A 15,823-nucleotide genomic window follows, 5' to 3' on the forward strand; every position below is an offset into this window, starting at 1 on the left:
TGTTATTTCCTCACCGAGAGCTTCTTCTGGGAGTTCTACTATAATGTCTTTAGTTGTGTCTTGAATATCAGTTCTTTCCGCTTGTGATATTGTTTTTTGGGTTTTGCAATTTGCCTGAATTTCCTCATGTTCAACTTCACTAAACACTTTATTCCGTATAATAAATCGCCTTTGATCTGCTAGTCGTTGTTCACTAACATTTGAATCTGGATATTGTTGTTTCCATAATTCATACATTCGCTTTAAATAGCCTCTTTTTTCTGGCTCTGAGTTGTAGTAACAGGCCATTATGGCACGGTTTTCATCTGCACTATATTTTTGTCGTTTTGTTGGCTGGTCCACTTGTAGCCCACTTGTCGACGGATGTCCAGGGACCCCAACATCCGCCACGGCCCTTGTTAACCCGCGCGATGACCGATGCGGTATGGAATTCTTATTTGTTTTTTTCACCATATTGTATGGGTTGGCGGGGGTTTTTTTACGGGACCAGATGCCAACCTGATCCCAACCTTCCTCCTTTCTCATCCGGGCTTGGGACCGGCAATGGTTATTATAATTATTATAATAATAATTATTATTATTTTGATGTTTGTAGTCTACATGGGCTTATTCAAGTAATCACAGACCAACACATATAGGGTGCCATGCTCTGCATGTTAGGCTTTTGTTGTGTTTACCACTAGTTTCTATTCTGAACAGCTTACTTCCTGCTCCCTAAAGCATTCATAGGGCAAATAATGCAGTCAGGATAGCATACCCAAATCTTATGCACCTAGATCAGGGCTGTCAAACCCCTGGCCCACAGGCCGTATGCGTTAAGTGCTCACCATGCCCACACCCAGTTTAGCAAGGGGGGGAAGTCCTGATACGTCATGTGATGCCACCATGATGATGTGACTTTGACCTAGATGGATTCTGGACACTTCTGGATTTTCTGAATAGTCTTGCAGGCATTCCATTGGCAACAGAAGGAGACTTGGGTACTTGATATGATTGTTTCTATGTGGCCTCTCCCCATTACCTTCTTTTAGATTATTCTTGATACCTGACAAGATGTTTGGATTGAAAGTTTGAACCATTGTAATAAGGGAGGTGATCGCTTCTTGGCCTTTTGGCTAAGATCAAGTGTAGTATAAGGGAGGTAATGCATTATTACTTCTCTAATCTTATTGTGTCAATGAATTGTCATCTGTCTACCCTGTTAGAGCCTAGTTTAGAGCAACCAATTCTATTTTAACATATGTATCTTTTAGAGTAACATAAATATCTTCTCCCAGCTGCAATGACTATTTAATGGCACTTTGCTGATAAAGTCACACAGATTCACTAAATAATGATTCTTCTTGGACAGAGTCTAGTCTGTTGTAGTGATTGGGTTAATGGCCAATGACTTGCCATATTATCTTGAACTCCTCCTGACATGAGGACTCCAATGAAGTGGAAGTAGATTCATTTTTCTGGGAACAGTGACAGATTAGATCAAGGAGATGACCAACGCCTTGCTTCAGGATGGCATTTTGCTCAGCAGCCTTGAAAAAGTCTCTCTCTGGATCTTTCTGTTTATGACAACTATTTCCTTATCTCTAATCTCCCATGTTCAGTGAATGGCTATAAATTTCCATAAATAAAATGAAGCATCTTAACTTTTTTCAGTTAGCGTTTGGTTATGATATGGCATTTGTTCCTTTCTTTTTTGGATCATTTTTGGCTCTTCTAACACTTTTATTAAATCATTTTCTTAAGATAAACTGTTTTTTAGATTAAATACTCTTTCTCATAAACAAAACAAAAGCACTAACCCATTTTATTATGTACCTTCTCCAATATAAACATATTTTCTACTTAATAAATCTTTGCTAGCCCATACAATACTTAAAATTGAGTAAGAGGAAATGTCTTAATCAAATTTATTGTTCGGTCTCCCCGCAGGCTTCACTTGGCCATTACTAAAACTAGAAGCCTTACTGCCTTCAAGGATAAAGTTTCCTGTAAATATGTTTATTGCACAGGTGTCTGGGGAGGACATTTAATGAATGACGATATGCTGCAAATACTATCACTCACAGTCTGGGTGAAATGTAATGCAAGCACATAAAAGTAGGTTTAAGGCATGACATCACCACATGTGTCTTCACCTGGACATAAATTTAGTATGCTGCATATGCCAATGGTGCATTACCTTAACTAAGAAAGTGATTGGATAAATCCATCAATTAATTGGTATTAATCTACAAGCTCTCCTTATAACAGAAGTCAGATTTTATTCTTGTTTCTCTTTGTCCACTTATGCAGTGTAACAGGATGAGATACTAATAATTTTGAGTGGGAAGGACAATTAACATCTTTGCATTGTTACATTATCAAAATTATTTCATATTTGCTTTTGCCTAGAAATATCCCTTTCATTTTCTTTTTAAAAGACCCTATATGCCTCAGTGTTTTTTCTTATTTAAGGAACAGACAATCAAATATTTCAATATGCCTATCACATTCATGCTGAAGTTGAAGTAATATAGCATTTTGATATGCCAAGCACATGGAACAATATCAGAAAAAAAAATAAAGATATGCAGTTGAAGGTAGCCTAGCAGTTACTTTAAAGAGAGAAAATGCAGTATTTCTCCTTGGAAAGAATGACATGTCAAGTTTTGATTACAGTGAGTGACAGCACCCAGCAGTGCAAAAAGTCAAATAGGGACAGCCCTTGATACAAAAAAGAAAAAATGAAAGAAGCTGCTGGTGCTCCACTTTTAGGAGCAGCTGTCATGGAGCTGAAGGAGAAATATGATGGAGGGACAAAAAGCAATTACAGCTTGTTTTTTCCACTCTGGAGCATAGGCAAAACATAATCAGAATAGCAATTGACCCTGTGGAAAAGGAAGGTAGAGTACATACACTCTTTTTCTTCTCTAGTTGAAATAAATTCAAATAAAAGAGTGACAGTAAAGCTTTGAAATATTTAACATTCCCTCAACTTGCATAGGACTTTCAAGATCTATCCAACTGTGCTGCACAAGTTAAGATAAAGTGACAACAATGGGACACAGCACTAGTGTAGCTTTCAAGCAAGCACAAAAAACAAAAATGGTCAGATATAAAGATTTTCTTCATAAAACATCCAAAATTACCAATTGTTTTTTTAAAAACTGTAGGTAACTAATCTGTCAAAACTAAATCATGTTGCTTCTTTCAAACCTTAATGCTGTTCAGTAGTTGGCATAACCAAGGAAAGAAGCAATGTAGAACTAAGAAGAAATTTCCTAAGGGTGAGAGCAATCAATCAGTGGAATGGCTTACCTGCAGAAGTTGTGGGTGCTCCATCACTGGAGGCTTTCAAAAAGAGACTGTCCAACCATTTGTCTGAAATGGTATAGGGTCTCCTGCTCAAGCAGGAGGTTGTACTAGAAGATCTCTGAGGTCTCTTCCAATTCTATTATTCTATGTAACTTCTATACCTTACTTATTTGAGTTTCTTTTATTATGAAACAAGTTACAAGGTTTTCAGGTTTGGAATAGTGATGCTTTCAAGTTTGGAATAATGATGCTGAAGGCTCAAAAGGGATCAACAGTTAAAATGTAATTCTGCATATGTTTTATCAGAAGAAACTCCATTAAAGTTCTGAATAAATATGCAGACAATTGAGCTGCAATTGGCCAAAGCCTATGTGACTATAGAATTCATTACATCTAAGAAAACATAGTATCGTGGGAAACTATTGAGAATTAATCTGTTGTTGCCAGCCAAAGCAACAAAACAATTGGACATTCTGGCAGGAATGATGAGGTTACAAGGCAGCCTTATAAATGCCCTCAAAATATTACTGAATAGCTATATTTCTGATTAAATGCTAATAATTTATTGTGAACTATTTCTTGAAATACATACAATTTTGGACTCTGGTGCTGCATTAGACCTGATATCCCCATTGTATCAATTACTAAAAAAAACTCCTTAAATTCAGAAAGTTCTTATTTCTAGGCCACAGTTGAAATACTTGGGAATAATTATAATATTTCTCTCATGGTACCTAAAATGACTGGAATATAAACCTTGCACTGAAAAACAAGGCAAACATATGAAAACAATTCCAAAAATAATAACATTGGAAACATTAGCTTGTCAAAAGAAAAACTTACCCACCTTAGAGTATTAGTTTACTATATGTCACCTTGAACACAAATTAATCAAGGAGACTAGTTGAACTGCTATTAATACCTGTCATATTCTCAATTGTATAGGTAGCTAATTTATTTCTTCTAGGATCTGCCAACTTCCTCTCTTGGTTTAGTATCTTTGTCTGATGACAACGACCACATCTAGAAAACTATCCATCATTTCCTATTTCCCAGATCATTCGATTTGCATGCCTGGAGGGCACTGTAGAAAATTTAAATGGATAGTAGTTTCTCAGCTGAAGTCACTAGACAAACCTGGGACTTATCATGAGCCACTTTGCTTGGTAGACATTAAGTTTGGTGAATAGTAGTATAGATGCTTCCAAGTTTGAACTTGGATTTCAAGAGAAGGAAGGGAAAAGGTCAGGTTGTGATCCTTTACACAACTACAGCCTACAACAACATGTTGTCCAACTACAACTCTCAGCATTCATCACTATTTGTCATCTTGGCTGAGATGGGTGGAATACATAGTTTAGCAGCTTCTGAAACCATATGTTTCTGCTCAAAATATAATATAAATAAACTATCCATAATCAAGATGAAAGTCAGTTGATTATGAAGTCACTTGGATGAAATGCAGTATACAGATGAAACTCAAAAAATTAGAATATCGTGCAAAAGTGCATTTATTTCAGTAATGCAACTTAAAAGGTGAAACTAATATATGAGATAAGACTCATTACATGCAAAGCAAGATAGTTCAAGCTGTGATTTGTCATAATTGTGATGATTATGGCATACAGCTCATGAAAACCCCAAATCCACCATCTCAGAAAATTAGAATATTACACGCAATCAATAAAACAAGGATTGTAAATAGAACAATATTGGATCTCTGAAAGGTATAAGCATGCATATGTACTCAGTACTTGGTTTGGGCCCCTTTTGCAGCAATTACTGCCTCAATGCGGTGTGGCATGGAAGCTATCAGCCTGTGGCGTTGCTGAGGTGTTATGGAAGACCAGGATGCTTCAACAGCAGCCTTCAGCTCTTCTGCATTGTTTGGTCTAATGTCTCTCATCTTTCTCTTGGCAATGCCCCATAGACTCTCTATGGGGTTCAGGTTGCTGGCCAATCAAGCACAGTAATCCCATGGTCTTTGAACCAGGTTTTGGTGCTTTTGGCAGTGTGGGCAAGTGCCAAGTCCTGCTGGAAAATGAAGTCAGCATCCCCATAAAGCTCGTCTGCGGAAGGAAGCATGAAGTGCTCCCAAATCTCCTGGTAGATGGCTGCGTTGACCGTGGACTTAATTTTTTGAGTTTCACCTGTAGAAATGTGATAAATTCCCAAAACAGAAGTTGAGCAAGCCTGTTGTTCAAAGCTATCCTGTTATGCTAAAGCAGGGTTTGCTGAGGAATTCTGGGAATTGAAGTCCACAAGTCTTAAAGTTGCCACATTTGGAAATACCCGTGTTACAGGAAAAAAAGTATTTTTAAAATTTTTCCAACAAATCTAATTTTGGGTTGTTGAATAGTTAAAGAACAGAGTCACAATCTCATCAGGGCAGCAGAACATTATAAATCAAGATTTATTCCTAGCTGATCTAACAGCATTTTTTTTCTTTTCCTTTGTTTTTTAATCTCTACGCTTCCAATCTGTCATATTTGACCATATAATGGAATTTCTAGCATTTGGCTAAAAGAAAATGAGCTAAATTACATCTATATCACACAATATTCATGATACAACTCATTCGGGTTCTTTAAAGTAAGTGACATTTTCAGATAGAAGCAGAACTATGCTAAAGTTGCATAGTTTTTGAATGAAAGAAAATATCCACACTATTTAAGCAAAGCTAGAAACAACCTCCCAAAAAACATGGACATGTTCTTACAATTTATTTAATTTTATTCATAATTCATAAACTGTATGTAACAAATTCCCTGCTGGTGCTCTCTTGGTTAAAAACTCTTACTAACCTGAGCAGAGAGAAACTTGTTCTTTTGCCTAATAATTTCAGTTCTGGTACTTACCAAAGCAGCTTGGGTGTTCAAGCCTGAAGTGCGTTTATGCTGTTGGAACCATTATCACTTCTCAACTTGACAAAAAATCAGGGGGGAGAAGAATGCAGGTTCCAGACTTCAAGAGGCCGAGCTGTGAGAGCCAAGGACACTTCAGCAGGTGTTTGCCAAGATCAGAGACTTTTTCTCATAACAATACAATGACGTTCAATTGGACAATATGACCTGCACCTATAGGGGGAGGGGAAAATCTATACTGCAATTATTTGGGTTTGCACAGGAATTAGGTAGAGCTGGTTTTGCCTTCATCAGTGGCAAAAGGATATACTCAATAAAGTTTTGCCTTCAGACATCGGAGACTCTCAAAGGTGCTTGCTTTGGTTGAGTTTGTCAGTCAGAACGTTGACACTGGTGCCCTCATCCAACTGCCATGTTTATCCTCAGCTGTATGTGTCACACAAATGATTAAAATATTAAAATAAAGGTTTTCATTTTCTCATGAAGTAACTGTCAGGGTTCTAGGGTTGACAGTAACACTGTACTGATCTCTCTGAATATCTATTTCTTATTTAATACTTTTAAAAAATAGATTTTTAATATCCTTCAAAACATTAGAGAATGGGTTTCCCTGCCCTGCTCTTTGGAAAAGATCCTCTTCAAATCAAGTTTCAGTTCTACCCTAGTTATAGGACTCCCACCATTTTTAGTATCAGCTGATTACCTGAGAGACCACTTGAAGGCAACTCATAAGACACACCGTTTTAAACTGTAGTAATAGTAGATTAAAAACACACATATTGTATATATTTTAAAAATTAAAGCTAAATTGGGTTTCCTGCTGCTGTTACATACTACTACCAGACCAACAGTGATTTTCTTAATTCAAAAAAGGATCTTGGAGTCTTGATTAAGCTAAGAATAGACTAAAAGTTCACTAAAATGGATTTCAGTATTTTTATACTAAATAAAAAAGAGATATGAAAGATATTTTAAAAAGTGAGTAGCAAAGAGAAAAAGACAATTAATGTGGTGTGACCTGGAAACTATATACCAGGGGTGGGTTGCTCCTGGTTCTAACTGGTATGGTACAAGAGGTTCCTCAAATCTATCATACGTTTTAGAGCCCATTTCACCAGTGGGACAGTACCGGAACGCCTGCCCCGGCCCCCTCGCTCGCTCCCCCCACCTGTATTGTTGCCACTCGTTTGCTTGCTCGCCCTGCCTGCTCACTCACTGCTCACTCACTCCCCCTGCCCGTCCACACTATGCTAGCCTTGCCCACCGGTCACTGATTGGCTGGCTCACCAATTGCTCCACCCGCCTCTAAGAGCCCAATTAAAACGTGTCACGAACAGCCCACTTACCTCTTTTCCCAAACACCTGTCACATCATTGCTTGCTGATCAGGTCCTCACTTCGCTTCGCCTTCCCTGCTGCTATTGCTGCTTCTCTCAGGTTAGCAACTAAGTGCGAGCAGCGGCGGCCTATGGTACACGAGCCCGGAGCCTTTGCAAAAGCCACGGGCTGGCGTACACCGTGTGGCCGAAAGAGGGGCGGGGGCAGCAGGAGGCTAGGGTATGCCAGCCAGTGGCTTTCATGAAGGAAGGCCTTCCTTCACAAAAGCCGAAAGCCGTGGGCTGACATACATGGCATGGCCGAGAGGAGGTGGGATCGGGTGGCGGGAAGCCAGCTGGAGCGGCCTGCCGTGTCGCTGCACTCTGGGCAAGTCTGGGGATCCTTTGGGGCCTTTGTTCCAGCCGATCCCTGAGCTCACTTACACTGCAGGCCTGCATGACGCTCGGCTTTGTCTTTCCTGTCTTTAGGGTTAGGGGAAAAAATGGGTTTCAAATTGTTATTCTTTTGGTGTTTTCCTGGTGCTATCATAGTGTGTGTGTGTGTGTGTGTGTGTGTGTGTGTGTGTAATGTCCTGCAGTTAACTACACATATAATAATGATCAAGTACTAATAATATTTCTTTATACATTTTAGTGCCCTTTCCTTACACAATTGGGGTTTTCTTTCATACTTTTAGATTTCTAATTTCTGTTTCTGTTAGTTAGCAATTGATAAAACAAACTCCATGTGAAAAATTATTCGAAGACTTCTTGATTTTAATTGTCAATTTATTCATTCCTGCACATTCTAATATTTATTCATTTTCATATGTTTGTTTTTCCACTGTTGTGCAAACACAATTCCAACAGCTGTTAACATGTGTAAAATTAAATGTGTATTGTATTCCCTTTGAAATACCCAACAAAATATTACTGGTTTTAAATCGATATCTACCATTGCTTCTAACCATGATACCACTAACTCTTGAATAGCTACTTGATCTGTCCTAAGTACTGAACCTACAGTAATTCGTGTATTCCTATTTCTTGAACTGAGGAATAAACTTCAGAAAAAGAAATCTTTATTACCCTGAGAATCTACCTATGACATTCATTCTTGATCTAACTTCTTAGATGAAAAACTATATCTTTCCTGTTTGTTGAGGGACATCCTTCCTGAAAAGACTGTACATTGTTGGGTGAAAACAGAGGTCCCTTCTGTTACCTGTAGTGTAGTCCTCAGCTTACAACCACAATTGAGCCCAATATTGTTTTATTTCTTTTGCAGTTAGTATTATTTAACAGGATGAAGAGTATGACCGCTAGGACAGTCATCTTTCATATGTAAGTAGCTGTTTTATTGCTGTGTGTGCTTGTTTCATCCTAATGTACTGCATGCAAGTGAAGAGTTCATTTCTGTGTCTCTTCTTTGTGCAGACCATTCATTGGAGCAAGTGTGATCAGTGATGTAGAAGACCGGCAAGGCAATAATCTTTCCTATGTAAGTAGCTGTTTTATTGCTTTGTGTGTTTGTTTCATCCTTAATACAGTAGTGCAAGCAATTAAAGTCTTCCTTTCTGCATCTCTTTGTGCAGGCCATTCATTGGTGCAAGGTGGTCAGTGGGTGACTTCAACACACAAAAGGACAGTCATCTTCCTTTTCTATTATTTTGTGTGCTTGTTTCATCTTAATGCAGTGCATGCAATTAAAGTCTTCTTTTCTCTGTCTCTTTGTGCAGGCCATTCATTGGAGCAAGGTGGTCAGTCGGTGATGCACAAAAGAACAGTCATCTTCCTTTTCTATTATTTTGTGTGCTTGTTTCATCCTAATGCAGTGCATGCAATTAAAGAGTTCATTTCTGTGTCTCTTCTTTGTGCAGGCCATTCATTGGAGTCAGTGATATCGAAGACTTGAAAGGTCAGTCATCTTCCTTCTGTAAGTAGCTCATTTATTGTTTTGTGTACTTATTTTAATCTTATTTAAGTAGTAAGTGCACAAAATAATAAATTTCCTTTTTTATATCTTCTTTTTGTAGATCATTCATTGGGGCAAACAATTCAGTGACATCATCTTGTCCACTCCCACCCGGTCACATGACTGCCAAGCCACTCCCACCTGGTCACATGACTGCCAAGCCACTCCCACCTGGTCACATAGCCAGCAAGCCACTCCCAGCCAGTCACATGACCAGCAAGTCACTCCCAGCCAGTCACATGGCCGGCAAGTCACTCCCACAAAGCAGGCCATACCTACAGAAGAGGTTCTAAAAATTTTGTAACCCACCACTGCTATATACATACTAATTAAGTGACTTCAATATTTTTTTAAAAAAAATATGTGAAACAAAGCAAAGGAGATTTCCCATTTCATATATTTAATAGTGACTAGAGACATTTGTATTAAAAAAGTGAACACATTCAATGTTGCTCATACTATCAAATATTATTCATTGGAATTAAAGTAATGTAAGTTTCCAGCAGTTTCCCCGAGCCACTGAAATGCCGAAGAGACTTGAGACGAGGCTTACAAAAAGTATCAGTTTTTATTTATGGCCATAGTAAAAGCTGGGTGACAAAACTATGTCCAAAACATACAAACAAATGCATGTAAGGAATAGCCACACCCTCCAAGAGTGGCTCAGAATATTATATACATTTTAGGCAGATAGAAACAAAGTTTATTCTTTCAGAGACAAAGATTCGTTACCAATGTGATCTTTAAAGTGTTCTTTTGTTCAAGCTCCTGTCTCGGTCTACCTTATCTGTGGAGGATTCCTATAGCCTTGTGTAGGGGGTGGCAGCCCCCCTTTGCCACGTTGTTTTTTGGCAGAATGCTTTAAGGATTTATGAGCCAGCAAAACTCCCTAGTTTGGTTTCTTTATCAATGTAGTCTGCTATTCCCGTGTAACAATTTCTTCTATTACCTTGGTTCCTTTATCTATGCAGCCTGCTATTCCCATGTAACAATTTCTTCTACTAGCTTTCAAGAATGTGCCAAGCTTTGAAGCCAAGAATGGAAGCTAAACACAGCAGTCAAATAACATTTGCAGTAATGGCATCCAGTATTAAGGTTACAATTTGCTAGGGTAGAAAACAACTAATTTCTGACAGTATACAATAATATAAGCAGAAGCCAATATTGATTCATATACTCCTTCAGTAATAACATGAAATATTCAGAGCGGTCAATTCAGATCTAAATAGTATATAGACAAAATGCCTGCTAAGGCCAATTAGGATTTTGTGTTTATTACCTTTTATTTTAATGAACCATTGTCATGTTTGGTTTTGTTACCATATTTAAACTCCCAGCTTAGAACCATCAAATGTGACCAAATTTATCAATGAGGCAAAAAGACAGAAGGAATTAGAATGCTTCAAGACACACAATTAGTTTGGGAAGTTAATTATAAACATTATAATCTGCATATGCAAATACCAGATGTATTTGCCACTGGAGACTTGAACTGCTTTCTGCTTTCTGTTTCCTTGTGACTGGAGAATCCCAAAAGCTTGTTTTATCAAAAAAAAAATGTTATTAAGACAAATTACTAAGTGAAAACTGGAATGCATTTTGTAAATATGTCTGCCATTGTTCTAAGAATCACTTATTGTGACCAGTTGTACCTGGAAAAGAAGAAATGTACCCAAAATCAGCATTCAATAAATAAACATGTCAGGTATCTGTTCTGACCCCCTCCTCCGTCCAGTAATGAATGCCAAGACAAGCTTAACTGGAATGTACTTTAATTAGCAAAACACCAAGACCTCGGTGGCTGAAAGCCAAGCATAACAAACAGATAAGAACCTTGGCAGCAACTCAGACAAACTCAGGCAGCAATAAACACAGATAAGGCTTGGCAGCAATCCAGCCTGCCAAGCACACAGTACTGTCCTCCGACATTCACTCCTGCGTTGACTTCTACAAAGAGGGCCATGTGCACAAGTAGCTTTTATAGTCTGGAGAGAAGCTAATGACCACCAGCTGAGTACAATCACCTCCTGTAATTGCGTAATTGTTCCTGACGCCTAGTAGCTCTTCGATGGCGCGCATCCAGGAACAACTCACTGCTGGCTTCCGGATCACTCTCCCTTGTCTCCTCCTCACTGGTCCAAGGCTCAGGTACTACCTGGTAGCCAACCAGTCTCTCTGCGCCCTGCTCAGAGTCGGAACTCTGTCCAGGACCCTCCACATCCTCCAGAGCCGACTCATAGGGCCCTTGCTGTCGGAGTCTGGTGGCAGCTCCAACGGCTCCTGCTGGGCCACAACAGGATGGTATATGTTTTTAATGTTTGATAGCCATTGCCTGACTTCTTCAGTATTGATGTCAAAGGAAAAAGTGCAATGATAAACAGTAGGGCATTAGTGAGTCCCCTTGAAAGATCTAACCATCATAGAAAGTATTCCTCATGTCTTGTAAAGATAGCTAGAAATGGCAGGAATATCTTTAGCACTTCAAAGAAAAGTACATGTTAAATTAGTAATAATTAACTTTTTTTTAAAGATTGCAGAGAAGGAAAGATAAAAGGGCAAAGAAGCAAGTGTAGGACAAGGAGTTTAAATTCTTCTTGTAAGCCATACAAGTATAAAACAGCTTAAATCTTAAAAGTAATTGTTGGTTTTCTTCAGTAATTTTCAATTTTTCACAGCAGAATTTATCTCCAGAAACTTTCTCCATAAGCTCAGTTTATGCATTGACTTCATTGTGTCCAGAATTTTGTATCTATATATAAAAGATACTAAAATAGCACCTGGGGTCAATCACTTGTTCTCTTAGTCATGCACAAACCTGGTTCTCTCCCTTCTGTGCAGCATGTGCCCGTAAAGCCCTGCTGATTGCACATCTTCAGCTCAGTCCTTGAATTCATTTGCTTATCTGTCTAACCTTTAGGCTCCAGAGCTACTTGCTCTTCTGCCTATGCTCCCCTTTCAATAGCTGCTACCATTTGCTGAAGTATTTATTTATTCACAGTGCCCACCATGTAACTTATAAGGAAATGTAGCAAAGGCTTTTGAGTAAGGAAATATATGGACTTCCTAAAGTTTTCCTTTCCCCCACTCCTTATTTTCAATAAGGCTTGATCTTTCCTTATAACACTGCTTGATAATTCCCTGGAGGAAGATAATAAACAAGTGCATGATGCAATACTGTTTGCAAAAATCACTATTTGCATCTTTTAGTGTAAGGTGACCAGACGTCCCGATTTTGGCAGGACAGTCACAATTTCTAACAATTTGTCCTGTGTCCTGCAGCATTTTTAAAAAGTCCCGATTTTCTGGCTTCATGTTGAAAGCGCAGTGGATTTGCTTAAGAAATCCTAACCGGGGCAAGACAAAAGACACTCTGTCTAAACCCTCTCTATGTCTCAGTTCTTTCATTGAAGATATTAAAACGTTAAAGCAAGAAAACGGAACCCCCCCGCCCCTTTTACCTCCTTTTATAAGAAAAGATGACCAAGTACCATAGAGCTCCAGGAAATACTTTGGCTAGAGAAGTAGCGACTGTTCCTTCCTGGATTTCCCGGAGGGGAGGGACACGGAGGTTGGAGGTCGGCTCATGTGGGGAAAATGGTGGCTCCTCATCAATATCAAGGTTTCTTTGAAAAATATTTCCCTGGGACTAATTTCACCATTTTAATTTGCTCAGTTCTTTGTATTAACAGCTACATCATTCTGGATTGACTTGGAGTGCCTGCCTGATGGTAAGTGAGCTGGTTCTTTTTATTTTATTTTTTTAATGTATTTTAAAATAATATTTTATTTATTGTGCATAGGATTTTTTAAAATAGTTTTATTCTGTGTGGATTCTTTTTTTAAATTGTCTTAGACTATTTAAAAAAAGATTCTATCCAAAATAAATTGAAGTGAAACCATTTTTAAAAATTCTATGCACAATACTTTGAAATATATTGTGCATAGAATTTTTAAAAATAGTTTTACTTCAATTTATTCTGTGTGGAATAGTTTGAAATGTTTTACTTCAATTTATTCTGTGTGGATTCTTTTTTTAGATTTCTTAGAATATTTAAAAAAACATTATATACAAAATACAAAATACCAGCTGCAGTTATTCACTTAAGAACTGTGGCAAGAAAGGTGGTATAGTGACCAAAGTTAAAATGGCATTGAAAAAAGTGACTGATGACCATTTTTCACACTTAGCGACCATTTTCACACTTAGCGACCATTTTCACACTTAGCGACCGTTGCAGCATCCTCATGGTCACGCGATCAAAATTTTGATGTTTGGCAACAGATTCGTATTTATGATGGTTTCAGTGTCCTGGGGTCATGTAATCGCCTTTTGTGACCTTTTGATAAAGTCAAATGGGGAAACCAGATTCACTTATGTTACTAACTTATCAGCTGCAGTTATTCACTTAAGAACTGTGGCGAGAAAGATGGTATAGTGACCAAAGTTACAATGGCATTGAAAAAAGTGACTGATAACCATTTTTCACACTTAGCGACCATTTTCACAATTAGCGACCGTTGCATCCTCATGGTCACGTGATCAAAATTTTGATGTTGGGCAACAGTTACAATTTATATTTGTAAATTGTAGTTATGTTGAAATAAAAAAAATATTACAAAACTATTTTTGCGTTGTATGAAACTTTTTGTTGCTCCATATAAAATTTTTAATCAAGCCCCCCCCCCCGGGTCAAAGGTGTCCCTCTTTACCAAAATCTGGTAATCTGGTCACCTTATTTTAGCGTCTATAGCTTGCAAGAATGACTAAATCATTAAACCACATAGATATTCTCAAATTTAACTGGAAATATTTATCAAAGTAAACCTATTACTGTTGCAATATTCAAGAACCATGCTGAAAAATATTTAAGTATTTCAAGCAGCTGGAAAGGTATAAAGATTAGACATCTGAGTTCTTTGAATACATACATTCTACTGTTAAATGTTAAATGCTCCAATGAATTATGCAAGTCTACATTCCATATGCTGGTAACTGATGATACTAGATATATTTGTAACAAATATATTGGTTTTGTACATAAAATGAGAGAATTTGGGCAATTTGAATCATGAAAATATATGATGCAGTTTTAATATTAATAGCATATGATAGCACTTCAATAATCCCAGTAATAAATAGTTCTATGTGAAACCTTTGAATAATTTGTATATAAATCAGATGGCAATGTTTACACTGTAGGTGGCACCAATCACATTAAGTAAACAGTGTGGCTAGGAATAGATAATACCTAAAATCAAAAAAGAGATAGAAATAGAAATATGAACTCTATGTCTAGACAAATAGTTACTCAGTTCTAAGAAAGCATCTTCCTATCTCCAACATAGAAATGGTGTTATTCTGATAAAAGATTACATTGAATTATCAAGTACATAATTAATGAAGTAGAGAAATGATGAAACAGATGGCTTTTCTATCCATTCTAATTTAACGATCCTTTGCATATCTGTAGCATATTGTTACTTCTTCAGGGATGTTTTATAGTAAAACTTTATGGTTTTGTTCTACATACTTTTAAATTCCATAAGTTTTTAAAGTAATAACAATTTGACTAAGTAGAAAAGTATGATTTCTTGTTATTGGAATTAGTCTTAATAGCATAAGCTTTGTGTTCATCCACAACCCATTCCTTTTATTTAGGAAATTTTTATTTAGGAAATTTACATTGCCACCTATTCGCACATGGTGACTCAAGGCGGCTTACAGGAATAGTCTCCCTCTCCCTCCCACTCCCTCCCTCCCCCTCCCCCTCCCTCTCCCTCTCCCTCCCTCTCTCTGCCTCCCTCCCCCCGTCTCTCTCCCTCCCTCTCTGCCTCTCTCTCTCTCACTCCCCAACCCACTTCACAGGACTATTGTGGGGAAACTAGGAGGAAGTAGGTGTGTTGGATATGTTCACCACCTTCAGTTATTTATAAAAATAATAAATCTGGAAAATGAATAAATAAAGTGAAAATTGCTTGCATTAAAAAAAAACAGTAATACATACAACTTGGGGGCAAGCCCAAGTTACTTACTCATGAAATTCTCTTATTGTCATGGTCTCTTACTGTCTAAATAAGATGTAATAATTGGTGATGATCTTAAATTTTATGTGGATTTACTAATAGTTATACTTTTCCTATGTTAATGTACCTTTGATGAAAACAAGAAGAAAACAACTTACTTCCAGTAGTTTTCTGAACCTGAGCCTAGTAGACAGAGCATTTTCATGCCAAATTTTGCAGCATCAAATATACAATAACAATTTAATAAATAATACCCATATAATTTTAACCTCAATTTCTAATGAAATAAATCAATATGTATGCAAGAATAGTGGTAGAAGCAGTCTGTATCAATCTATAATTAATTATACT

At 37.6% G+C, this 15,823-nt stretch overlaps 1 pseudogene; it reads left to right on the forward strand.

The window, feature by feature from the left end:
* Positions 1-1,095: 1,095 nt before the first annotated feature.
* Positions 1,096-1,251, forward strand: LOC116513613 (annotated as a pseudogene).
* Positions 1,252-15,823: the final 14,572 nt, after the last annotated feature.

Source organism: Thamnophis elegans, chromosome 9 (assembly GCF_009769535.1).
Source record: "Thamnophis elegans isolate rThaEle1 chromosome 9, rThaEle1.pri, whole genome shotgun sequence".
NCBI lineage: Eukaryota > Metazoa > Chordata > Lepidosauria > Squamata > Colubridae > Thamnophis > Thamnophis elegans.